At 40.3% G+C, this 25,770-nt stretch overlaps 2 pseudogenes across 1 annotated transcript in view; one reads left to right on the plus strand and one right to left on the minus strand.

Moving 5' to 3' along the window:
* LOC148777524 (acidic leucine-rich nuclear phosphoprotein 32 family member D-like) overlaps positions 1–25,770 on the plus strand; it is a 146,973-nt pseudogene that overhangs the window by 83,593 nt on the left and 37,610 nt on the right.
* Positions 1–25,770, minus strand: part of LOC148777525 (acidic leucine-rich nuclear phosphoprotein 32 family member D-like) — a 145,455-nt pseudogene that overhangs the window by 75,701 nt on the left and 43,984 nt on the right. The window lies entirely within an intron of this gene.

Genomic DNA, 25,770 nt, shown 5'->3' on the forward strand with positions numbered 1-25,770 from the left:
TCTGAGATGGAGTGCTTGAAAGAGGAGCTGGTCTGGATGTGGGAAGGTAGAATCAAGAACTCTCTTCTGAGCAAGTTCATTGAGATGCCTGTGAAACCATTCAAGTCTTCATCTGGAGTTCTGGGCAGAGGTCAGGGCTGAAAATACCAGTTTGGGGAGCCATTGGGCTGTAGGCAGAATCCCCTATTGCTTTTGTCTTCCTCTGATTCCATGTGGCTCAGATGGTAAAGAATCTGCCTGCAAGGCAGGAGACCTGGGTTCGATCCCTCAGTCTGGAAGATTTCCTGAAGGAGGAAATGGCTCCCCACTCCAGTATTCTTACCTGGAGAATTCCATGGACAGAGGAGCCTGGCAGGCTACAGTCCATAGGGTCACAAAGGGCTGGATATGATTGAGCAACTAATTCTTTCCTTCCTTTTTGTCTTCCTCTGCCCACATTCTCTTCTCCTAAGACCATGCAGCCTTCTTTTCTTGATCTACTGGCTTTTTTTTGTATGTGTGATGACCTAGGCTGATCAAAGTTCTTATTGACCCTGATCATTTTTCCATGTTGGAAATATAGGAATAGGTATTCCCAGTTATACAAACATACACACACACACTTCTGGATCTTACAGCATATATATGTAAATACAGGTTAAAGAAAACTCATTGAATTGAGCAGTTGGGGAGGCTTCCAAAATATCAATATCAAACGATAATATCAATTTTTAATCACCTTTACTGGTGGCTCAGAGGTAAAGAATCTGCCTGCAATGTGGGAGACTCAGGTTCGACCCCTGGGTAGGGACGATCCCCTGGAGAAGGGAATGGCAACCCACTCTAGTATTCTTGCCTGAAGAACTCCATGGACAGAGAAGCCTAATAGGCTACACAGTCCATGAGGTAACAAAGAGGCAGACACGACTGATCAACTAACAGACCCACACCCTATTTCTCTGATGGAAAAACTGAACTGCAGGTGGATCTAGGTTTTCATGTACAGCTTATCGGGGTAGAGGCAGAAACTAAGCCCCATTCTGTATCTCATTTGCTGAAGAGCAGAACTACAGAGACATGGTAAATCATCTAGGGGTCCCTTCATCCCCAGCCTGAACCTGATACCTGCAAATACTCTGCCTGTTGCTGTCATTGGGACCAGAGCAAACAGGAATGAACTGTGACTCCAGAGCCCAGCATTGAGCTCTAGCTCTGACCCTGAGATCCAAAAGAAAGAAGGAAAATGATTATTGAGGATTCTTATGTGGCAAAATTGTGCCAGTGCTCTCCAGGTTTCAGTCTTAATTTAAACAGCAGTCCTGTGAAGTGATTCCTATTATGCCTATTTTACAGATGAAGAAACAAGGGCTCAGACGGGTGCAATGACTTCTTGGTGTTTGGGAATCAAGCCCTGGTCTATTGGAAAGTATTGTCCTGTATTGCTTCACCTTGTCATGTACCCAAGGGCTAGATCTTTAACCAGGTTAAAAATCTGTCTTCGTTTATTAAATGGAACATAACATTTTTTATTTTTATGGGTTTATCTAGCTCTGATATTCTGGATTTTAAATGCATTTGAATGCTTAATTTTCCACTTTTCTAAGAAAGAGTTTTGAATCATATTGTGAGTGACGTGCTTTAGCCAGAGTGTCACTTTCACCCTTTCACTGCAAAAGGGTTATCCCTTGTGGACTGGATTTGTTACCCTGACACCCAGGAGTGAAATGTCACTTAGACACAGAAAGGATACAGACATAGCTTCTTTGTTCCCCTTGTTTATAGCTCTTGGTTTCTTCTTCTTTTTCTTTCTCTCTGGAAAATGCTTCTCATTTTCTAAATCCTTGTGCTTTGAAACCAGTTTTGCCAGAGAAATGTCAAACACGGGGTTAAATACGGAATTGATTCTGTTCACTTTGAGCTGCAGTAGCCTGACTGTCACCCCAGACCTCATCATCCTGATGAGAGTTCTGGGATCACCACTTCCTTTGCCAACAGCAAAGTGTTCTTTCTTAATTGATGTTTGCCAGTCTGGATCTTGAAGATCATTCTGATGGTAGAAAGGAAATGCAGCAGCCGGCTGGCAGCATGATGTTTTGGTCAAAATCTATCTTCACTGAAGAAATTCTCATGGTGTTTTAATCCCATCCCTTTGGGTGGTTGTCCATTTACAACATGTTTTAAAAATTTTGCAAGGGGAATATTCTTACTGTTCTTGACAACTATCTATTCATGAAGAATTGTTATTATTCAGTTCAGTTCAGTTCAGTCGCTCAGTTGTGTCCGAATCTTTGCGACCCCATGAATCACAGCACGCCAGGCCTCCCTGTCCATCACGAACTCCCGGAGTTCACTCAAACTCATTGCCATCGAGTCGTTGATGCCATCCAGCCATCTCATTCTCTGTCGTCCCCTTCTCCTCCTGCCCCCAATCCCTCCCAGCATCAGAGTCTTTTCCAGTGAGTCAACTCTTTGCATGAGGTGGGCAGGCCTCCCTGTCCATCACCAACTCCCAAAGTTCACTCAAACTCATGTCCATCGAGTTGGTGATGCCATCAAGCCATCTCATCCTCTGTTGTCCCCTTCTCCTCCTGCCCCCAATCCCTCCCAATATCAGAGTCTTTTCCAATGAGTCAGCTCTTCGCATGAGGTGGCCAAAGTATTGGAATTTCAGCTTTAGTATCAGTCCCTCCAATGAACACCCAGGACTGATCTCCTTTAGAATGGACTGGTTGGATCTCCTTGCAGTCCAATGGGCTATCAAGAGTCTTCCCCAACACCACAGTTCAAAGCATCAATTTTTCGGTGATCAGCTTTCTTCACAGTCCAACTCTCACATCCGTACATGAACACTGGAAAACCCATAGCCTTGACTAGATGGACCTTTGCTGAAAAAGTAATTACTAATTTTCTATAAAATATATAATGAATGGGGGTTGGATTTTGTAAAGTACCTTTGCTGTATCTATTAGTATGTTCATATGATTTTTCTTCTCTCAGTTGATATGCTGGGTTCTTTCCATTCATTGATTTTGGAGGGTATGCAAGGCTAGAGTTTTGAACTAGATATAGATAGAGTGCCTGATGAACTCTGGACGGAGGGTCGTGACATTGTACAGGAGACAGGGACCAAGAACATCCCCATGGAAAAGAAATGCAAAAAAGCAAAATGGCTGTTTGAGGAGGCCTTACAAATAGCTGTGAAAAGAAGAGAAGCAAAAAGCAAAGGAAAAGGAAAGATATAAGCATCTGAATGCAGAGTTCCAAAGAATAGCAAGGAGAGATAAGAAAGCCTTCCTCAGTGATCAATGCAAAGAAATAGAGGAAAGCAACAGAATAGGAAAAACAAGAGATATTTTCAAGAAAATTAGAGATATCAAGGGAACAATTCATGCAAAAATGGGCTCGATAAAGGACAGAAATGGTATGGACCTAAGAGAAGCAGAAGATATTAAGAAGAGGTGGCAAGAATACACAGAAGAACTGTACAAAAAAAGATTTTCACGTCCAAGATAATCACGATGGCGTGATCACTCACCTGGAGCCAGACATCTTGGAATGTGAAGTCAAGTGGGCCTTAGAGAGCATCACTATGAACAAAGCTAGTGGAGGTGATGGAATTCCAATTGAGCTATTTCAAATCCTCAAAGATGATGCTGTGAAAGTGCTACACTCAATATGCCAGCAAATTTGGAAAACTCAGCAGTGGCCACAGGACTGGAAAAGATCAGTCTTCATTCCAATCCCAAAGAAAGGCAATGCCAAAGAATGCTCAAACTACCGCACAATTGCACTCTTCTCACACGCTAGGAAAGTCATGCTCAAAATTCTCCAAGCCAGGCTTCAGCAATATGTGAACCGTGCGCTTCCAGATGTTCAAGAGGGTTTTAGAAAAGGCAGACGAACCAGAGATCAAATTGCCAACATCCACTGGATCATGGAGAAAGCAAGAGAGTTCCAAGAAAACATCTATTTCTGCTTCATTGACTATGCCAAAGCCTTTGACTGTGTGGATCCCAATAAACTGTGGAACATTCTGAAAGAGATGGGAATACCAGACCACCTGACCTGCCTCCTGAGAAACCTGTATGCAGGTCAGGAAGCAACATTTAGAACTGTATATGGAACAACAGACTGGTTCCAAATAGGAAAAGGAGTACGTCAAGGTTGTATATTGTCACCCTGCTTATTTAACTTATATGCAGAGTACATCATCAGGAAGGCTGGGCTGGAAGAAGCACAAGCTGAAATAAAGATTGCCGGGAGAAATATCAACAACCTCAGATATGCAGATGACACCACCCTTATGGCAGAACGTGAAGAGGAGCTCAAAAGCCTCTTGAGGAAAGTGTAAGAGGAGAGTGAAAAGGCTGGCTTGAAGCTCAACATTCAGAAAACAAAGATCATGGCATCTGGTCCCATCACTTCATGGGAAATAGATGGGGAAACAGTGGTATCAGTGTTACACTTTATTTTATTTTTGGGCTCCAAAATCACTGCAGATGCTGATGGCAGCCATGAAATTAAAAGGGTTCAGGAGGGGGAACTTATGTAAACCCGGGGCAAATTCATGTCAATGTATGGCAAAACCAACCAATATAATATTGTAAAATAATTTGCCTCCAATAAAAAATAAATTAATTACCAAAAAAAAAAAAATAATAAGTAAATAAAACTAATCTGTTAATGTCTTTACTTATTTTCTGCTTCCTCTCTTTAGACTCAAAATTTCCATTATAGAACTACAACAGGACAACTGTCTACTTGTTCCCTAACATAACTTCAGCAATTATTAGGTGATTAATAAATTCTTATTGTTTGGATCATTCATATTCTAAAAGTTCTCTGAACACCCAGTCTTCATGGCAGAAGTAACTACTTCCACATTTGTGCTCAAATAACGCTTTGAACACACCACCATTATAGTACTCAGGTGTCTACAAGCGTATCTCCTTACTAGAGTGTGAACTTTGCAGGAGTGTAAATCACGACATTTTCTTCTTCAAATTAGAATTCTAGGGTCTTATTCACTACCTGATAAGGAATAGGTAAACAAATGCATGTTTACTGAATAAATGAATGAATGAATGCTAATGAACAGTCACAGAGACTTGAAAACTCATTTTCTAAAATTGCTTTCCTCAACAGACAAGAAAAACAACATGAACATAACCTCTGGTTCTGGAAAAACAACTAAAACTGTGACAGCAAAATCAAGCTTCTGCAAAAGAACTCCTAACAACGATTAGGACAGGAGAGAGGAAGAAAAGGACTTTCAGGTTAAATGACTTTGATCTCCTCTGTATTTGCTCATCAATTTTAGTGCTGCAGCAATGGCTCTAGAAACAAGCCAATTTCTGACAGTCACGTGGCCCACATAATTATTGGAATTTTCAGAAATGCTTATCATCACATTGAAAAGGAAAGAGACTTCTCTCCTTGTCTTTGTGCTAAGGGTTCATTTGGGATCTATTAAATTGATGACTGAGGTAATACCTGTGCCCTTTGGATTATTACCAATAGTGCCCCTAAGCTGGCTCCACCAAAGCCCAATCTGTCGCCAGAGAACAATGTCCCTTCTGTCCTTGTAGCCAGCAGGACATGTGGGAAATCAGAAACTTGTACATAGACATTAGTGCACTGATCTTAGTCATCACACTCAGCAAACATGTTCCTAAAAATCTGGTGCCAAACAATTCTTAAAATAAAAATGTACATGTGCCACTGATTCACTTAAGTGTTTAGATGCTTCTCTTGTATTTACTGTTGTTCAGTAGCTCATCTAATGTTACTTGACGCTGATGAAAACCTTCCGTTAGCTCCTTAAGGCCTTAGTTTTGAGCTTAGAGATAGTGAAAAGGGGTCAACATAATTTTTCAGCAGCAAAACTAGGAGACAGTCACTAATTGGTACCTTAGTAAAAACCTTTTATTATTTTCAAAATACTTTTGAGTGCCTGCTTAGTTTTGATTTTTTTTTTCCCTAATAAATGGATTTGTGTGTAACCCTGATTTGTGAATTCGTGTGCTGCACTGGAGCACTCAGAGACCAGGTGCTAAAGCTACGTTCCTTGCCATTTTAATTCTTGGCACGCTGCAAAATCTCAAACTTCTCCCAATACTCCTCTCATATTCTGCTCCTTATCTCCTTCCAACAAATTGGGTGGGTATGCTAGTGGGAGTGTGAGGTTGATAAAAAACATACACTTGATTAGCAGATAAAAATAAAGAGCATTGTTTAAAAATGGAGGAAAGTATGGTGGAGGAGAAGATAAAGGAGAAGTGGGAATAAAAAGAAAACTGGACAATAATGGTGAAAAAAACTGAAGGATAATATTGGAAGAAGGGCACCAGAGACTGATTGCTCTTATTAATCTCAGTACCTCCAACTTCTCCAAGCCACCTCAACAGTCTGTTTCATGACAACAGGCCAGTTCTGTCCAGTGTAATGTTTCTGGTCTTTAATGGATTCCTTGGGCCATTTTCCATTCCTCTTTTGTTCACTGCCCACACTTTGCAGATGTGCAAGTGTGAGGCTGAATATTTTAGTTTTCTACTGCTGCTCTAATAAATTACCCTAAATTTATGGGTTTAAGCAACACTTAAGCAACTTATCACCTTCTGTAAGTTAGAAGTCTGACATGGGTCTCACGGGGCTAAAATGAAGATGTCAGCAGCTCCTTTATGAAGACTTTGAAAGTGAAAGGCACTCAGTTGTGGCCAACTCTTTGCGACTCCAAGGACTATATAACCCATGGGATTCTCTAGGCCAGAATACTGGAGTGGGTAGCCTTTTATGAAGACTTTAGGGAAGTGTTAATTTCCTTGCTCACTTTGCTCATTTTGGTTGTCAGCTGACTTCAAAATGGAATGGAAGGCCTTAGAGTAGTAAGCTTCCTGTTACTGAAATCACTCAAGCAGAGGCTTATAAAAGATGGTTTTGGAGGATGTTGGTGCTGGGTTCGAAGTTGAACTTTATGATTTCTAAGGTCCCTTCCAACTAAAGAATGCATGGGAGGGCAATCTGAGGAAACTAACTTGAGATAGCAAAGCAGACTGTGGTATATAGCTACCCTGTGAAAAGGTGAAAAGCCCTGACCTAGGACACTGCCAGACCTGCTCCCAGAGTGGGGGACTCAACAGGGCTAGCTGGCTGCGGGCGGCCCGTCCCCCATCCCCCGCCGAGACAGGCAGGGGAGGGCAGCCAGAGCCGGAAGGGGGCAATCGCGGGCCCAGAGAGGCGTCATCTACCAAACTTCAAGCAGGCTTCGTTGCTAGCCAAGATTTATTGGGATTCTGGCCAGTCGACATCCACCTGAGAAGGTGCGCTGGTTGTACACCCAGAAAACCGAGAGGCAGGGACGGGGAGGCAATAAGTCACAGCAACAGCGCTCGCCAAACACCTGGTCACCTGAGCTGCTCGGACCGCGGAAGGGCACAAAACGCTGGCCCAACCGAGTCTGCACCTTTGTGGAGTACCCGAGTACCAGAACTCGAGCAACTTTCACCCGGGAAGTGCATGCAACCCAGGGCTTGCCTCAGACAGTTCCTGGCAGAGCAACCTAGAGCCTAAGCATTATAGACTGGGAAAGCACACACACTGTGTGCCCGTGAGTGGGGGCAAACCCAGTGTGGCCGAGACACTGCGAGCACTCCCCACAGATGCGAGTGATATTTATTTGCAGCGTTCCTCCCTCCCCACAGCACAACTGAACAAAGGAGCCTAAAAAAGTGTCCACCACCGGACCCTTGTGTCAGGGAGGAAATTAGACACTGAAGAGACCAGCAAACAGAAGAAGCTGAAACAGAGGGAACCACCTTGGAAGTGACAGATGGAGAAGTCTTGAGGTTACTGCAAGAATAAGACTGAAAACCAGAGGAAGAGGCTTAGTCCAAATCCTGAGAACACTAGAGAACTCCTGACTCCAGGGAACACTAATCAATAGGAGATCATCAAACGCCTCCACACCTACACTGAAGCCAAGTACCACCCAAGGGCCAACAAGTTCCAGAGCAAGATATACCACACAAATTCTCCAGCAACACAGGAAAATAGCCCTGAGCTTCAATATAAAGGCTACCCAAAGTCACTCCAAAACCACTGATATCTCATAACTCATTACGGGACACTTCATTGCACTCCAGAGAGAAAAAATCCAGTTCCACCCACCAGAACACCAACACAAGCTTCCTTAACCAGGGAACGTTGGCAAGTCACCCGTCCAACCCCACCCACAGCGAGGGAACCCCACAATAAAGAGAACTCCACAAACTGCCAGAAGACGGAAGTTCAGTTCAGTTCAGTCGCTCAGTCGTGTCCGACTCTCTGTGACCCCATGAATCACAGCAGGCCCAAACACAGCAATATAAGCAAGATGAAGAGGCAGAGAAATACCCAGCAAGAAAATGAACAGGATAAATGCCCACCAACCCAAACAAAAGAGGAAGAGATAGGGAACCTACCTGATAAAGAATTCCAAGTAATGATAGTGAAAATGATCCAAAATCTTGAAAACAAAATGGAGTTACAGATAAATAACCTGGAGACAAGGATTGAGAAGATGCAAGAAAGGTTTAACAAGGATCTAGAAGAAAAAAAAAGAGTAAGTATACAATGAATAATGCAATAGATGAGATTAAAAACACTCTGCAGGAAACCAACAGTAGAATAACGGAGGCAGAAGATAGGATAAGCGAGTTAGAAGACAAAATGGTAGAAATAAATGAAACAGAGAGGAAAAAAGAAAAACGAATTAAAAGAAATGAGGACAATCTCAGAGACCACTGGGACAATGTTAAACGCCCCAACATTCGAATCATAGGAGTCCCAAAAGAAGAAGACAAAAAGAAAGACCATGAGAAAATACTGGAGGAGATAATACCTGAAAGTTTCCCTAAAATGGGGAAGGAAATAATCACCCGAGTCCAAGAAACCCAGAGAGTCCCCAACAGGATAAACCCAAGGCGAAATACCCCAAGACACATATTAATCAAATTAACAAAGATCAAACACAAAGAACAAATATTAAAAGCAGCAAGGGAAAAACAACAAGTAACACACAAGGGAATTCCCATAAGGATAAAAGTTGATCTTTCAATAGAAACACTTCAGGCCAGGAGGGAATGGCAGGGCATACTTAAAGTGCTAAAAGAAAATAAGCTACTGCCCAGATTATTGTACCCAGCAAGGATCTCATTCAAATATGAAGGAGAAAGCAAAAGCTTTACAGACAAGCAAAAGCTGAGAGAATTCAGCATCACCAAACCAGCTCTCCAACAAATGCTAAAGGACCTTCTCTAGACAGGAAACACAGAACGGGTGTATAAACTCGAACCCAAAACAATCAAGTAAATGGCAATGGGATCATACTTATCAATAATTACCTTAAATGTAAATGCGTTGAATGCCCCAACCAAAAGACAAAGGCTGACTGAATGGATACAAAAACAAGACCCCCATACATATTGTCTACAAGAGACCCACCTCGAAACAAGGGACACATACAGACTGAAAGTGAAGGGCTGGAAAAAGATATCCCACGCAAACAGAGACCAAAAGAAAGCAGGAGTAGCAATACACATATCAGATAAAATAGACTTTAAAACAAAGTCTGTGAAAAGAGACAAAGAAGGACACTACATAATGATCAAAGGATCAATCCAAGAAGATATAACAATTATAAATATATATGCACCCAACATAGGGGCACAACAATATGTAAGACAAATGCTAACAAATGTGAAAGGGGAAATGAACAATAACACAATAATAGTGGGAGACATTAATGCCCCACTCACACCTATGGATAGATCAACTAAACAGAAAATTAATAAGGAAACACAAACGTTAAATGATACAATAGACCAGTTAGACCTAATAGATATCTATAGGACATTTCACCCCAAAACCATGAATTTCACCTTTTTCTCAAGCGCACACGGAACCTTCTCAAGCACAGATCACATCCTAAGCCATAAATCTACCCTTGGTAAATTCAAAAAAATTGAAATAATTCTAAGCATATTTTCTGACCACAATGCAGTGAGATTAGATCTCAATTACAGGAGAAAAACTATTAAAAATTCCAACACACGGAAGCTGAACAACACACTGCTGAATAACCAACAAATCATAGAAGAAATCAAAAAATAAATCAAAATATGCACAGAAAACGAATGAAAATGAAAACACAACAACCCAAAACCTGTGGGACACTGTAAAAGCAGTGCTAAGGGGAAGGTTCATAGCAATACAGGCACACCTCAAGAAACAAGAAAAAAGTCAACTAAATAATCTAACTCTACACATAAAGCAACTAGAAAAGGAAGAAATGAAGAACCCCAGGGTGAGTAGAAAGAAAGAAATCTTAAAATTAGGGCAAAAATAAGTGCAAAAGAAACAAAAGAGACCATAGCAAAAATCAACAAAGCCAAAAGCTGGTTCTTTGAGAGGGTAAATAAAATTGACAAACTCATCAAGAAACAAAGGGAGAAAAACCAAATCAATAAAATTAGAAATGAGAATGGAGAGATCACAACAGACAACACAGAAATACAAAGGATCATCACCAATTATATGCCAATAAAACGGACAACTTGGCAGAAATGGACAAATTCTTAGAAAAGTACAACTTTCCAAATTGAAACTGTAATAAGAAATCTTCCAGCAAACAAAAGCCCAGGTCCAGACGGCTTCACAGCTGAATTCTATCAAAAATTTAGAGAAGAGCTATCATCTACCCTACTCAAACTCTTCCAGAAAATTGCAGAGGAAGGTAAACTTCCTAACTCATTCTATGAGGCTACCATCACCCTAATCCCTAAACCTGACAAAGATACCACAAAAAAAGAAAACTACAGGCCAATATCACTGATGAACATAGATGCAAAAATCCTTAACAAAATTCTAGCAATCAGAATCCAACAACACATTAAGAAGATCATACATCATGACCAAGTGGGCTTTATCCCAGGAATGCAAGGATTCTTCAATATCCACAAATCAATCAATGTAAATACGCCACATCAACAAAATGAAAAATAAAAACCATATGATTATCTCAATAGATACAGAGAAGGCCTTTGACAAAATTCAACACCCATTTATGATAAAAACGCTCCAGAAGGCGGGAATAGAAGGAACATACCTCAACATAATAAAAGCTACATATGACAAACCCACAGCAAACATCCTCAATGGTGAAAAATTGAAAGCATTTCCCCTAAAGTCAGGAACAAGACAAGGGTGCCCACTCTAACTACTACTATTCAACACAGTAGTGGAAGCTTTGGCCACAGCAGTCAGAGCAGAAAAAGACATAAAAGGAATCCAAATTGGAAAAGAAGCAAAACTCTCACTGTTTGCAGATGACATGATCCTCTACACAGAAAACCCTAAAGACTCTACCAGAAAATTACTAGAGCTAATCAATGAATATAGTAAAGTTTCAGAATACAAAATCAACACACAGAAATCCCTTGCATTCCTATACACTAATAATGAGAACATAGAAAGAGAAATTAAGGAAACAATTCCATTCACCATTGCAATGAAAAGAATTACATACTTAGGAATATATCTACCTAAAGGAACAAAAGACCTATATATAGAAAACTATAAAACACTAGTGAAAGAAATCAGAGAGGACACTAATAGATGGAGAAATATACCGTGTTTGTAGATTGGAAGAATAAATATTGTGAAAATGAATATATTACCCAAAGTAATTTATAGATTCAATGCAATCCCTATCAAGCTACCAATGGTATTTTTCACAGCGCTAGAACAAATAATCTCACAATTTGTATGGAAATACAAAAAAACTTGAATAGCCAAAGCAATCTTGAGGAAGAAGAATGGAAGTGGGGGAATCAACCTGCCGGACTTCAGGCTCTACTACAAAGCCACAGTCATCAAGACAGTATGGTACTGGCAATAAAGACAGAAATATAGATCAATGGAACAAAACAGATAGACCAGAGATAAATCCACGCACCTATGGACACCTTATCTATGACAAAGGAGGCAAGAATATTCAATGGAGAAAAGACAGTCTCTTTAACAAGCGGTGCTGGGAAAACGGGTCAGCCACTTGTAAAAGAATGAAACTAGAACACTTTCTAACACCATACACAAAAATAAATTCAAAATGGATTAAAGATCTAAATGTAAGACCAGAAACTATAAAACTCCTATAGGCAAAACACTCTCCGACATAAATCACAGCAGGATTCTCCATGACACACCTTATATTGGAAATAAAAGCAAAAATAAACAAATGGGACCTAATTAAAATTAAAAGCTTCTGACAGCAAAGGAAACTATAAGCAAGGTGAAAAGACAGCCTTCAGAATGGGACAAAATAATAGCAAATGAAGCAACTGACAAAGAATTAATCTCCAAAATATACAAGCAACTCCTGAAGCTCAATTCCAGAAAAATAAACGACCCAATAAAAAAATGGGCCAAAGAAATAAACAGACGTTTCTCCAAAGAAGACATACAGATGGCTAACAAACACATGAAAAGATGCTCAACATCACTCATAATCAGAGAAATGCAAATCAAAACCACAATGAGGTGCCATTTCACGCCAGCCAGAATGGCTGCTATCCAAAAGTCTACAAGCAATAAATGCTGGAGAGGGTGTGGAGAAAAGGGAACCCTCTTACACTGTTGGTGGGAATGCAAACTAGTACAGCCACAGTCCGTCTAGTCAAGGCTATAGTTTTTCCAGTGGTCATGTATGGATGTGAGACTTGGACTGTGAAGAAAGCTGATCGCTGAAGAATGGATGCTTTTGAACTGCGGTGCTGGAGAACACTCTTGAGAGTCCCTTGGACTGCAAGGAGACCCACCCAGTCCATTCTAAAGGAGATCAATCCTGGGTGTTCATTGGAAGGACTGATGCTAAAGCTGAAACTCCAATACTTTGGCCACCTCATGCGACGAGTTGACTCACTGGAAAAAACTCTGATGCTGGGAAGGATCGGGGGCAGGAGGTGAAGGGGACGACAGAGAATGAGATGGCTGGATGGCATCACCGACTCGATGGACATGAGTTTGAGTGAACTCCGGGAGTTGGCGATGGACAGGGAGGCCTGGCGTGCCGTGATTCATGGGGTGGCAAAGAGTCAGACACGACTGAGTGACTGAACTGAACTGAACCTTATATTTTGGAAACTTCTTTTGTGATTTAGGACATAGTCCTTTTTTTTTTGTTTTTCATAGTCCATTTTTTTTCCCCTCAGTTCAGAGTTTAATATGCAAGTAACATCTCCATTAACATTTGAAACCAAGAATAATAACCCATAGCAGAAAGAGGATTTAGAGAAATCTTAGTAACAAAAATACGTTTGATTCAACTTTTATTTTTTTATGTTTAATTTTATATATTTATTTTTTTGAAGTAGAACAGTTGTTTCCATTTTTTTTCTACGCATGCTCCCCATCCTGACCCCCCTCCCACCTCCCTTCCCCTCCCATCCCTTTGGTTCATCCCAGTACACCAACCCCGAGCATCCTGTATCATGCATTGTACTTGGACTGGCTGCAGACGAATGGATAAGAAAGCTGTGGTACATTTACACAATGGAGAACTACTCAGCAATTAAAAGGAATACATTTGAATCAATTCTAATGAGGTGGATGAAACTGGAGCCTATGATTTGACATAGTCCATTTTTTAAAGTACTCCTTCTGTGCTCAGAAATAACGCTTATTCGAGAGACGCCCGGCTCCGGCGGCGCAGACGCGAGAGACGCCCGGCTCCGGCGCAACCGACCACGTGCAGAATCGTGGCTGAGAGGAGCTACCCCGCGCCCAGGGTTAGGGCGGTGGCCGAGAGGAGCTGTACCACGTCCAGGAGGCGGTGGCTGCTTGGGCACCGGAGGGCCGAGAGGAGCTGATCCACATTCAAAGCAGGAGGGGCGGCCTTGAGGAGATACCCCTCGTCCAAGGTAAGGTACAGCAGCTGCGCCTTGCTGGAGCAGCTGGGAAGAGATACTCCACGACCAAGTGGAATATAAGAATCCAGTGTTCTGGGGAGGGAGGAACAAGATGGCGGAGGGATAAGACGGCGAGACCACTTTCTCCCCCACAAATTCATCAAAAGAACATTTGAACGTGGAGTAAAGGCCACAAAACAACTTCTGAATACTGGCAGAGGTCATCAGGCTCCCAGAAAAGCAGCCCATTGTCTTCTAAAGGAGAGAGAAGAAATCCAGCTCCACCCAGCAGAACACCAACACATGCTTCCCTAACCAGGGAACCCAGACAAGTCACCCGTCCAACCCCACACACAGCGAAGAAACTACATAATAAAGAGAACTCCACAAACTGCAAGAAGAGGGAAAGGCCACCCCAAGCAAAGCAATATAAGCAAGATGAAGAGGCAGAGAAATACCCAGCAAGTAAAGGAACAAGATAATTGCCCACCAACACAAACAAAAGAAGAAGATATAGGGAATTTACCTGATAAAGAATTTCAAATTTTGATGGTGAAAATGATTCAAAATCTTGAAAGCAAAATGGAGTTACAGATAAATAAGCTGGAGAAAAGGATTGAGAAGATGGAAGAAAGATTTAATAAGGACTTAGAAGAAATAAAAAAGAGTCAATATACAATGAATAATGCAATAGATGAGATCAGAAACACTCTGGAGGGAACAAACAATAGAATAACAGAGGCAGAAGACAGGATTAGCGAACTAGAAGATAGAATTGTAGAAATAAATGAAACAGAGAGGAAAAAAGAAAAACGAATTAAAAGAAATGAGGACAATATTAGAGACCTCTGGGACAATGTTAAAAGCTCCAACATTCGAATCATAGGAGTCCCAGAAGAAGAAGACAAAAAGAAAGACCATGAGAGAATACTTGAAGAGATAATAGTTGAAAACTTCCCTAAAATAGGGAAAGAAATAATCACCCAAGTCCAAGAAACCCAGAGAGTCCCCAACAGGATAAACCCAAGGCGAAATACTCCAAGACACATATTAATCAAATTAACAAAGATCAAACACAAAGAACAAATATTAAAAGCAGCAAGCAAAAAGCAGCAAATAACACATAAGGGGATTCCCATAAGGATAACAGCTGATCTTTCAACAGAAACTCTTCAGGCCAGAAGGGAGTGGCAAGACATACTTAAAGTGATGAAAGAAAATACCCTACAGCCCAGATTACTATACCCAGCAAGGATCTCATTCAAATATGAAGGAGAAATCAAAAGCTTTACAGACAAGCAAAAGCTGAGGGAATTCAGCATCACCAAACCAGCTCTCCAACAAATGCTAAAGGATCTTCTCTAGACAGGAAACACAGAAAGAGTGTATAAACTTGAACCCAAAGCAATAAAGAAAATGGCTACGGGATCGTACTTATCAATAATTACCTTAAACGTAAATGGGTTGAAATTTTCAAAAAGGCTAGGAAACAATTCTCATAGCCATCAATAGTTCAGTGTTGAGTTCATGAATAGTTTTTAAAGTTTGGGACAAACTGTAGTATTTGCTATTTGAAGTACTATTTGTATTGGCATATTACGATGTAACATTGGTCTTCATTTCCAACTTAAAACGCCTAAAAATGCCTAACAGGTTTTTAGATTTGTGAATTTTAGTTGATATGTATTTTATGATGTTACTGAACCTGCAGGAATATTGAAATATTTCAGAGAACTTATTCACTGTACATTTAATTTATTTTATTTATAAAAGTTATGAACTGTAGAAAGTTTTACTTGTTGGGTCAAATGCTTGTTGCTTCAAATGCTTGTTGCATTTGAAGTGCTAGTTACAAGAAAATCAAATACCTTCAATGTATAAATGCTATTAAGTTTTTAAAGGACTCTGGAGTATAAGTAAGTTTGTTTAAAGAAATTTAGTCTATTCAACCTGAATCAGCTCTGTCAAACATTAATTAAAAGCCTCATTTAAAATAAATAAATAAATAAATAATGGTGGTGGGAGGGAGGGTTGGGAAGCTGGCTGGAGGTGGAGGTGGTGAAGTTTATTAATCTAATTAAAAATGAAGTTGCATTTCCATTTTCCAAAACCACCCATCCACCATCGTACTGTGTCACTAGACATTATGTACGATTTTACTTTGCGACAGAAACCATTACATTTAAAAATTCATTACAGCAAGGTTAGTTAGACACATGATGGATGCAGCTTTAATCCTGCCATATATTATTACAGGTAAAATGTAAATGATGAAAAATATTTTGTGCTTATCAGCATTTATGTGGAAATGTGTTTTACAGTGATATATGGTGTTATATTTCTATTATTGTGATGAAAAAGAAAGCAATACAAAAAGACGAAGTGTTTATTAAAACATGAAAAAAAAAAAAAAGAAAGAAATGGTTTTGCAGCACTGAAGAGATTATAGAAAGTAAATTAGCTAGATCAGACCTGTTTTATGTAGTAATTTTATAGTTTAATTATTTCAGTTGTAAAATATTGTTATACTGTTCATTAGCTCTGATTGTTCATATTAAACTATTGTAATGCAAATAAATAAATAATCAAAAAAAAAAAAAAAAAGAAATAACGCTTATTCTCTATTTGTTAGGTACAAAATTTTCTATATGTATTAGACCAACTTTATTAGTTGTGTTGTTCAAATCTTCTATATAGGCATTCTCAAAGATATTGTAGTCTGGTTCCATACCACCACAATAAACAAATACCACAATAATGTGAGGCATGGGGATTATTTTGTTTCCCAGTACATATAAAACCCATATTTATATTATAATGTAGAATGTAGTATCAACTCATAAGAGTCTAAATAACAATGTTCATGTCTAAATTAAAAAATATTTTATTGCTAAAAAATGCTAACCGTCACCTGAGCCTTCAAGTGAGTCATACTCTTTTTGTTGTGGAGGGTCTTGCCTCGATTTTGAAGGCTGCTGACTGATCGCGGTGGTTTCTGTAGGAGAGATAACTATGGTAATTTCTTAAAATAAGATAATATTGAAGTTTGCCACATCCATTGACTCTTCCTTTCATGAAAAATTTCTCTGTAGCATGAATGACTGTTTGGTAACACTTTACCCAATGGCAACCCACTCCAGTGTTCGTGCCTGGAGAATCCCAGGGACGGCGGAGCCTGGTGGGCTGCCGTCTATGGGGTCGCACAGAGTCGGTCACGACTGAAGCGACTTAGCAGCAGCAGCAGCAACATTTTACCCAAAGTAGAATGTCTTTCAAAACTGAAGTCAATATTCTCAAACCCTGCTTTTGTTTATCAACTAAGTTTACGTAATATTCTAAGTCCTCTGTTGTCATTTCATCAGTCCTCACAGCATCTTCACCAGGAGTAGATTCCATGTCTAGAAATCATTTTCTTAATGCTCACCCATGAGAAACAACTCCTCATCCATTAAAGTCCTATCATGGGATTGAAGCAACTTAGTCACATCTTCAGGTTCCCCTTCTAATTCTAGTTCTCTTGCGATTTTTCTACCACACTAGGTATTATTTCCTCCACCAAAGTCTTACAGCCCCACAAGGCCCCATGAGGGTTGGAATCAACTTCTTTCAAACTCTGCTAATATTCCTATTTTGACCTCTTCCCTTGAATCACGAATGTTCTCAATGGCATCTAGAGTGGTGAATCCTTTCCATGTTTTCATTTAACCACCCAAATCCATCAGAGGAGTCACTACGGTAGTTACAGCCTAAAAATGTATTTCTTATGGGACTTCTCTGGCAGTCCAGTGGTTAGAATTTGGCACTGTGGTTTTTCACTGTGGTTCAATCCCTGGTCAGGAAACGAAGATCATGCAAGCTGTGAGGTGTGCCACTCCCAAAATATGTTTCTTAAATAATAAAGCCTTAAAAGTTCCAATTACTCCTTGATCTGTGGGCTGCCGAATGGATGTTGAGAAGGTAGGCATTAAACAACATTAATCTTGTACATCTCCATCAGAGTGCTTGGGTGACCAGACGCATTGTCAATAAGCAGTAATATTTCCAAAGGAATCTCTTTTTTCTGAGCAGCAGATCTCCACAGTGGGCTTCAAATATTCAGTAAACCATGTTGTAAACAGATGTGCTGTCACCCATGCTTTGTTGTTCCATTTACAGAGTACAGGAAGAAAAGATTTAGCATAATTCAGAACGGCAAATGAGCATTTTGTTACTGTTCAGTTGCCATGTCATACCCTACTCTTTTTGAAACCCCATGGACTGTAGCCCACTAGGCTCGTCTGTCCATGGAATTTCCCAGGCAAGAATACTGGAGTGGGTTGCCATTTCCTGCTCCAGGGGATTTTCCCCGACTCAGGGATCAAACCCACATCTCCTGCATTGACAGGTAGATTCTTTACCACTGAGCCACCAGACCAGCTGCATTAGCCCCTAACAAGAGAGTCATCCTGCCTTGTGAAGCTCTCAAGCCAGGCACTGACCTCTCCTCTCTAGCTATGAAAGTCCTGGTGACATCTTCTTCCAATAGAAGACTGTTCTGTCTACACTGAAAATCTGTTGTTTAGAACAGCCACCTTCATGAATGATCTTAGCTAGATCTTCTGGATAACTTGCTGCAGCTTCTACATCAGCACTTGCTGCTCTGCCGTGAACTCTGATGCTACAGAGATGATATCTTTCCTTAGTCTTCACGAAATTGACCCCTGCTAGCTTCAAACCTTTCTTCTGAAGCTGTCTCATTCCTCTCAACCATCACAGAATTAGAGTTAGGGCCTTGTCTTAGATTAGGCTTGGGTTTAAGGGAATGCCATGGCTGGCTGATCTATGCAGATCCCAAAACTTTCTCTGTATCAGCAATAAGGCTGTTTTGTTTTCTTATCATTCATGAATTCACTAGAGTTATCATTTTCGATTTTCTTTAAAAACCTTCCCTTTGGATTCACAACTTGGCTGCTGGGCTCAAAAGGCCTAACTTTTGGCCTGTTTCAACGTTCAACATAACTTTCTCACTAACCTTAATCATGTCTAGCTTTTGATTTAAAGTGAGAGGTATGCAACTCCTTTCACTTGAACCCTTAGCGGCCATTGTAAGATTAGTTGACCTGATTTCAGCATCATTGTGACTAAGTGAATAGGGAGGCCCATGGAGAGCCTTTTATATATAAATCCACCCCCAAAACTTGCATGACTTGCTTTATTGTGATATTTGCTGTATTGAAGTAGTCTGGAACCAAACCTGCAATATCTCAGAGATATGCCTGTTATGCAAGTGTTACCGAAATGTGACACAGGGATATGCAGTGAGCAAATGCTTTTGGGAAAAAAGGCACCAACAGATTTGCTCAACACAGGGTTGCCACGAACCTTCAATTTGTAAAAACTGTGGTGTCTGCAAAGCAAGAGTCTGAAATGCTGTACCAGGATGCAATCTGAAAAACAACGGAATGATCTATTCATTTCCAAGGCAAACCATTCAATATCACAGTAATCCAAGACTATGCTTTGACCAGTAATGCTGAAGAAGCTGAAGTTGAATGGTTCTCAGAAGATCTACAAGACCTTCTAGAACTCACACCCCAAAATGATGTCCTTTTTATTATAAGGGACTGGAATGCAAAAGTAGGAAGTCAAGAAACACCTGGAGTAACAGGAAAATTTGGCCTTGGAGTACAGAATGAAGCAGAGCAAAGGCTAATAGAGTTTTGCAAGAGAATGCAATGGTCATAGCAAACACCCTCGTCCAATGACACAACAGAAGACTCTACGCATGAACATCACCAGATGTACAATACTGAAATCAGATTGATTATGTTCTTTGCAGGCAAAGATGGAGAAGCTCTATAGAGTCAGCAAAAACAAGACTGGAAGCTGACTGTGACTCAGACCATGCACTCCTTATTGTCAAATTCAGACTTAAATTGAAGAAAGTACGGAAAACCACTAGACCATTCAGGTATGACCTAAATCAAATCCATAACGATTATACAGTGGAAGTGAGAAATAGATTCAAGGGATTAGATCTGATAGACAGAGTGCCTGATGACCTATCAATGGATGTTCGTGACACTATACAGGAGACACGGATCGAGATCATTCCCAAGAAAAAGAAATGCAAAAAAGCAAAATGGTTGTCTGAGGAGGTCTTGCAAATAGCTGTGAAGAAAAGGAAAGATACACTCATTTGAATGCAGAGTTCCAAAGAATAGCAAGGAGAGATAAGAAAACCTTCCTCAGTGATCAGTGCAAAGAAATAGAGGAAAACAACAGAATAGAAAAGACAAAAGATCTCTTCAAGAAAATTAGAGATAATAAGGGAACATTTCATGCAAAGATGGGCTCAATAAAGAAGAGAAATAGTATGGACCTAACAGAAGCAGAAGATATTAAGAGGTGGCAAGAATACACAGAAAAACTATACAAAAAAGATCTTCATGACCAAGATATTCACGATGGTGTGATCACCAACCTAGAGCCAGACATCATTGAATGTAAAGTCAAGTGGGCCTTGGGAAGCATCACTACGAACAAAGCTAGTGGAGGTGATGGAATTCAAGTTGAGCTATTTCAAATCCTAAAAGATGATGCTGTGAAAATGCTGCACTCAGTATGTCAGCAAATTTGGAAAACTCAAGAAGTGGCCATAGGACTGGAAAAGGTCAGTTTTCATTCCAATCACAAAGAAAGGTAATGCCAAAAAATGCTCAAACTACCCCATAATTGCACTCATCTCACACGCTAGTAAAGTCATGCTCAAAATTCTCCAAGCCAGGCTTCAGCAATACGTGAATCGTAAACTTCCAGACGTTCAAGCGGGTTTTAGAAAAGGCAGAGGAACCAAAGATCAAATTGCCAACAACCGCTGGATCATCGGAAAAGCAAGGGAGTTCCAGAAAAACATCTATTCTTGCTTTATTGACTATGCCAAAGCCTTAGTGTGGATCATAATAAACTGGAAAATTCTTAAAGAGATGGGAATACCAGATCACCTGACCTGCCTCTTGAGAAATCTGTATGCAGGTCAAGAAGCAACAGTTAGAACTGGACATGGAACAACAGACTGGGTCCAAGTAGGAAAAGGAGTACGTCAAGGATGTATATTGTCACCCTGCTTATTTAACTACTATCCAGTGGACATCATGAGAAATGCTGGGCTGGAGGAAGCACAAGCCGGAATCAAGATTTCCGGGAGAAATATCAATAACCTCAGATATGTAGATGACACCAACTTTATGGCAGAAAGCAAAGAACTAAAGAGCCTCTTGATGAAAGTGAAAGAGGAGAGTGAAAAAGTGTGCTCAAAACTCAACATGCATCGAACATGGACTGGCGATTCGTTTCACATATGATAATATACATGTTTCAATGCCATTCTCCCAAATCATCCCACCATCACCCTCTCCCACAGAGTCCAAAAGACTGTTCTATACATCTGTGTCTCTTTTACTGTCTCGTATACAGGGTTATCGCCAGTCCAAGTTCGATGCATGACACAGGATGCTCGGGTCTGGTGTACTGGGATAAACCAGAGGGATGGGACGGGGAGGGAGGTGGGGGGGGGGGGGTTCAAGATGGGAAACACGTGTACACCAGAGGTAGATTCATGTCAATGTATGGAAAAACCAATATAATAATGTAAAGGAATAGCCTCCAATTAAAATAAATAAATTTTTAAAAAATAAACAAGAAAAAAAACAAACCCTCAACATGCAGAAAATTAAGATCACGGTATCTGGTCCTACCACTTCATTGCAAATAGATGGGAAAACAGTGACAGACTTTATTTTTGGGGGGCTCCAAAATTACTGCGGATGGTGACTGCAGCCATGAAATTAAAAACACTTACTCTGTGGAAGAAAAATTATGACCAATCTAGACAGCATATTAAAAAGCAGAGACATTACTTTGTAAACAAAAGTCCATCTAGTCCTATGGTTTTTCCAGTAGTCATGCATGGATGTGAGAGCTGGACGATAAAGATAGCTAAACGTTGAAGAACTGATGCTTTTGAACTGTGGTGTTGGAGAAGACCCTTGAGAGTCCCTTAGACAGCAAGGAGATCCAACCGATCCACCCTAAAGGAAATCAGTCCTGAATATTCTTTGGAAGGACTGATGCTGAAGCTGAAACTCTGATATTCTGGCTTCCTGATGCAAAGAACTGACTCATCGGAAAAGACCCTGATGCTGGGAAATATTGAAGGTGGGAGGAGAAGGGGACGACAGAGGATAAGATGGTTGGACGGCATCACTAACTCAATGGACATGAGTTGAAGTAAACTCTGGGAATTGGTGACGGACAGGGAGGCCTGGCGGGCTGTAGTTCATGGGGTCAGAGAGAACTGGACATGACTGAGCGACTGAAGTGACTGAAGTGAAGTGTCTGCAAAGCACAATAAAGGGAAGTGCAACAAAACAAGGTATATGTGCTTTCTTGACTAATTTTCTGTTTACCTATTCATTTTTGTTTTTAAGGATATGTATTTCTTTGGCTCCATCGAGTCTTAGCTGCGGTGTGTGGGCTTGGTTGCCCTGCAGCACGTGGGATCTTAGTTCCCTGACCAAGGATCAAACCCATGTCCCCTGCACTGCGAAGCAATTCCTAACCACTGGACCACCAGGTAAGTCCCTACCTATCTGTTTTAATAGAGATATGCTAATCTGTGGGCTCCTCCGTTTTCCTTCTGATCCTGTCACTTTTCACTTTTAAGGCTGTGTTAGGTGTTATATCAATGCTCCAGCTGCCCAATGCACTTCAGTGCTCACTGTCAACAGTATTCTATCTCACGTCACTGTTGCCACACCAGTGTGTTTCCTCATCAGACCATCACATTTGTCAAGCGTATCTTTTCCTATTTACCAATGTATTTCTTTCAAGCCTGTCTGTGCTATACTACTGTTTTTAAACAATATATAGTTTCCTCCTACTAAAGTATAAACTCAACGAGGAGTTTTTTCCCCCAGTGGTCTTATTCCCAGAGCCTAGATCAGTGTCTGGGACATAGCAGTGCTCATTAAATACATACATACATTTACAATATGTACTTATACTTGGCTTTATGAGAAAAAGTTATAGTTGAAAGTATTCAGCACTTCCATCTTCTTGAACAAGACTATGCTCCTAGCACACTTGAGCTACCTAATACTCCTTGTTATTATTTTCCAGAGAATCAGAATAACCTTTACAAAAATAATTGGTTTTGTTATTATCATTGTTTAGTGGCTTTGCCAAAAAGTACACCCTCATCCTATCTTGGGGTTCTCTTTTCTTTCTGCTAAAGGATGCTTTTTAGAAATTCTTATAGATAGGGTATGCTGAAGATAAATTATTTTATCCTTGACCCAAAATGTCTTTCTCTTGTCCTCAATCTTCAGTGGTGCTTTAGATGGATAAAGTTATCATCACTCAGCATTTTAAAGATATTAGTTCATTATCTTCTAGCCGCAATTGTTGCTGTGGAGAAGCCTGCACAGTTGATAATCTTTTGGAGATTTCTTCTCTCTGGTAACTTTTAAATGTCTCTAGCCTTCTAGTTGCTCTATCCTTATACTTGCAAAGAATGTTTCTCATTGTGATTGGTTTTTACTTGTCCTGCTTAGTATGCAGAGCGTACTTTTAATGTGAGGTTTCAAGTTTTCAGTTCTGATAAATTCAGGATGTAGTTCTTTAGTTATCATTTCTTAGTCATTCTTACAGCCCCTTGTTCTAGAACTCCCATTCGATGTATACTGAAGCTTCTCAACCTATTTTTAATATCTCTTAATGGCATAATTAGGTAATTTTGAGTATTTTATGTCTTTATTATGCATTCTGGGTGATCTAGAGTTAGAACAATTTTCCACTTTACTAGTTCTCTCTTTAATCATGTCTACTTTAGAATTCATTCCATCTATTGACCTAATTCCTATAACTACATTTCTAGGCAAATTGACTTTTATGTTTGTCTATTCTTATTTCATTTCTGCTAATTTATCATAAGTTCTTATTCTTTTAAAGTGCTTTTTATTATTTATCTATTGAAGAATCCTAAACATACACAGTTTTAAAATAAGTCTTTAGAAAATTATTAATTTCTATTTACTACTTTCATTACATTTGGGAGTGAATCCATCTCCTGATTTGATTTTATTGAATGACTTTTTAGGTTTAGCTTTTTTTCTTTAATTGTGCTTTGGAATTTCTGTTTACTCACTCCCTCTATTTATCCACCATGTTTCATTCATTTTTGTCTTTACCAGTACCCATGGGACCCTGGACTTCCCTGGGGGCTCAGGCGGTCGACCCAGGTTTGATCCCTGGGTTGGGAAGATCCTCTGGAGAAGGAAATGGCAATCCACTCCAGTACTCCTGCTGGGAAAATCCCATGGACGGAGGAGTCTGGGGGGCTACAGTCCATGGGGTCGCAGAGTCAAACATGACTGAGCGACTTCACTTTACTTTATGGGGCCCTAGTTAAAAACCAGGTCTAATACTGATGACTGCACACTCCAGGCATTATCAGCTACCATAGACTCAGCTACTGAGTCATTCAAGTTTGGCCCTCTCCCATCTCTAGATAAATATTTTAAGTGTTTTTATGCTAAATGCAGTTTCAGAAAAGAGCTGGTTCCACCTTTCATGTAAACTTTCTTCTAGGAGCAGGAGAGTTCCATTTCTGACTCCTACTTTTAACTGATAAGCCTAGTCAGAGGACTCTCTGACTCCCATGTAACACTTTTACTTCTGTATACCCATAGAAACTGAATGCCTAGCCACCCCAGCCACTTCAGACCTGGATTCTAGTAGCCCACGCTTTTATCTCCAGTCATCATTTTGCATTTCTATTCTACAAATTAGCTTATTTTGTCTTTTAGGCTGACTCTGTTTAAAAATTCCCTTATTACACTTTATCTCTAACCGGCGCATGACTATAGCTGGACTGGTCCATACAGTCAAAGATATGATCTTTCCCGTACTCATGTACAGCTGTTAGAGTTGGACCATATAGAAGTTTGAGTGCCAAAGAACTGATGCTTTAGTTCACTGTGGTGTTGAAGAAGCTTCTTGAGAGTCCCCTTGACTTCAAGGACATCAAACCAGTCAATCCTAAAGGAAATCAACCCTGAGTATTCAATGGAAGGACTGATGCTGAAGCTCCAATACTTTGGACACTTGATGTGAAGAACCGACTCACTGGCAAAGACCCTGATGCTGACAAAGACTGAAGAGAAAAGGAGAAGCAGGTAGCAGAGGATGAGACCGTTAGACAGCATCACTGACTTCATGCATATGAAAGTGAGCAAACTCGATGAGACGGGGAGCCTGGTGGGCTGCAGTCCACGGGGTTGCAAAGAGTCAGACACGACTTAGCAAATGAACAACTACTCACAGATGACAATACCATTTACTGAATGGAAATAATTGGGGATGGAATGCAGGAACAGGGACAGGGTTTAAGAAGAAAAATTAAGAATTGTATTTCAGACACGTTGAGTTGGAGATGTCATATAAACAGATACACGTCGCAGTTCAGAAGAAAAGTTGACCTATATAATCCAAAGTATGGGACTGAATACGTTTACCCAGAAAAAGAGGAGAGGAGAAAAAGGGAACTTGGGGGAGAAACCGCATCCGATGACTCCTTCAGTACTTTTTAACTGCATTGTATTACCTTTCATAAATTAGAAATACTGTCCATATATCACAAATGCTTAAAGGAGTGCTAAAAACAAAATCAGTAATAACAGCAACAACCAAAACCTTCAACTGAGCAAGACAGTAAAGAGGAGAATTGTAGGTCAGAAGGTTGTAACGTGGGACATTGTGTATTACACAGTTCTGGTTAAAGCCAAATCCCCAGGGAAGACAAGTCAGT

The sequence above is a fragment of the Moschus berezovskii genome, chromosome 6, assembly GCF_049115385.1.
Source record: "Moschus berezovskii isolate FMDL1 chromosome 6, NW_MosBer_1.0, whole genome shotgun sequence".
Taxonomy (NCBI): Eukaryota; Metazoa; Chordata; class Mammalia; order Artiodactyla; family Moschidae; genus Moschus; species Moschus berezovskii.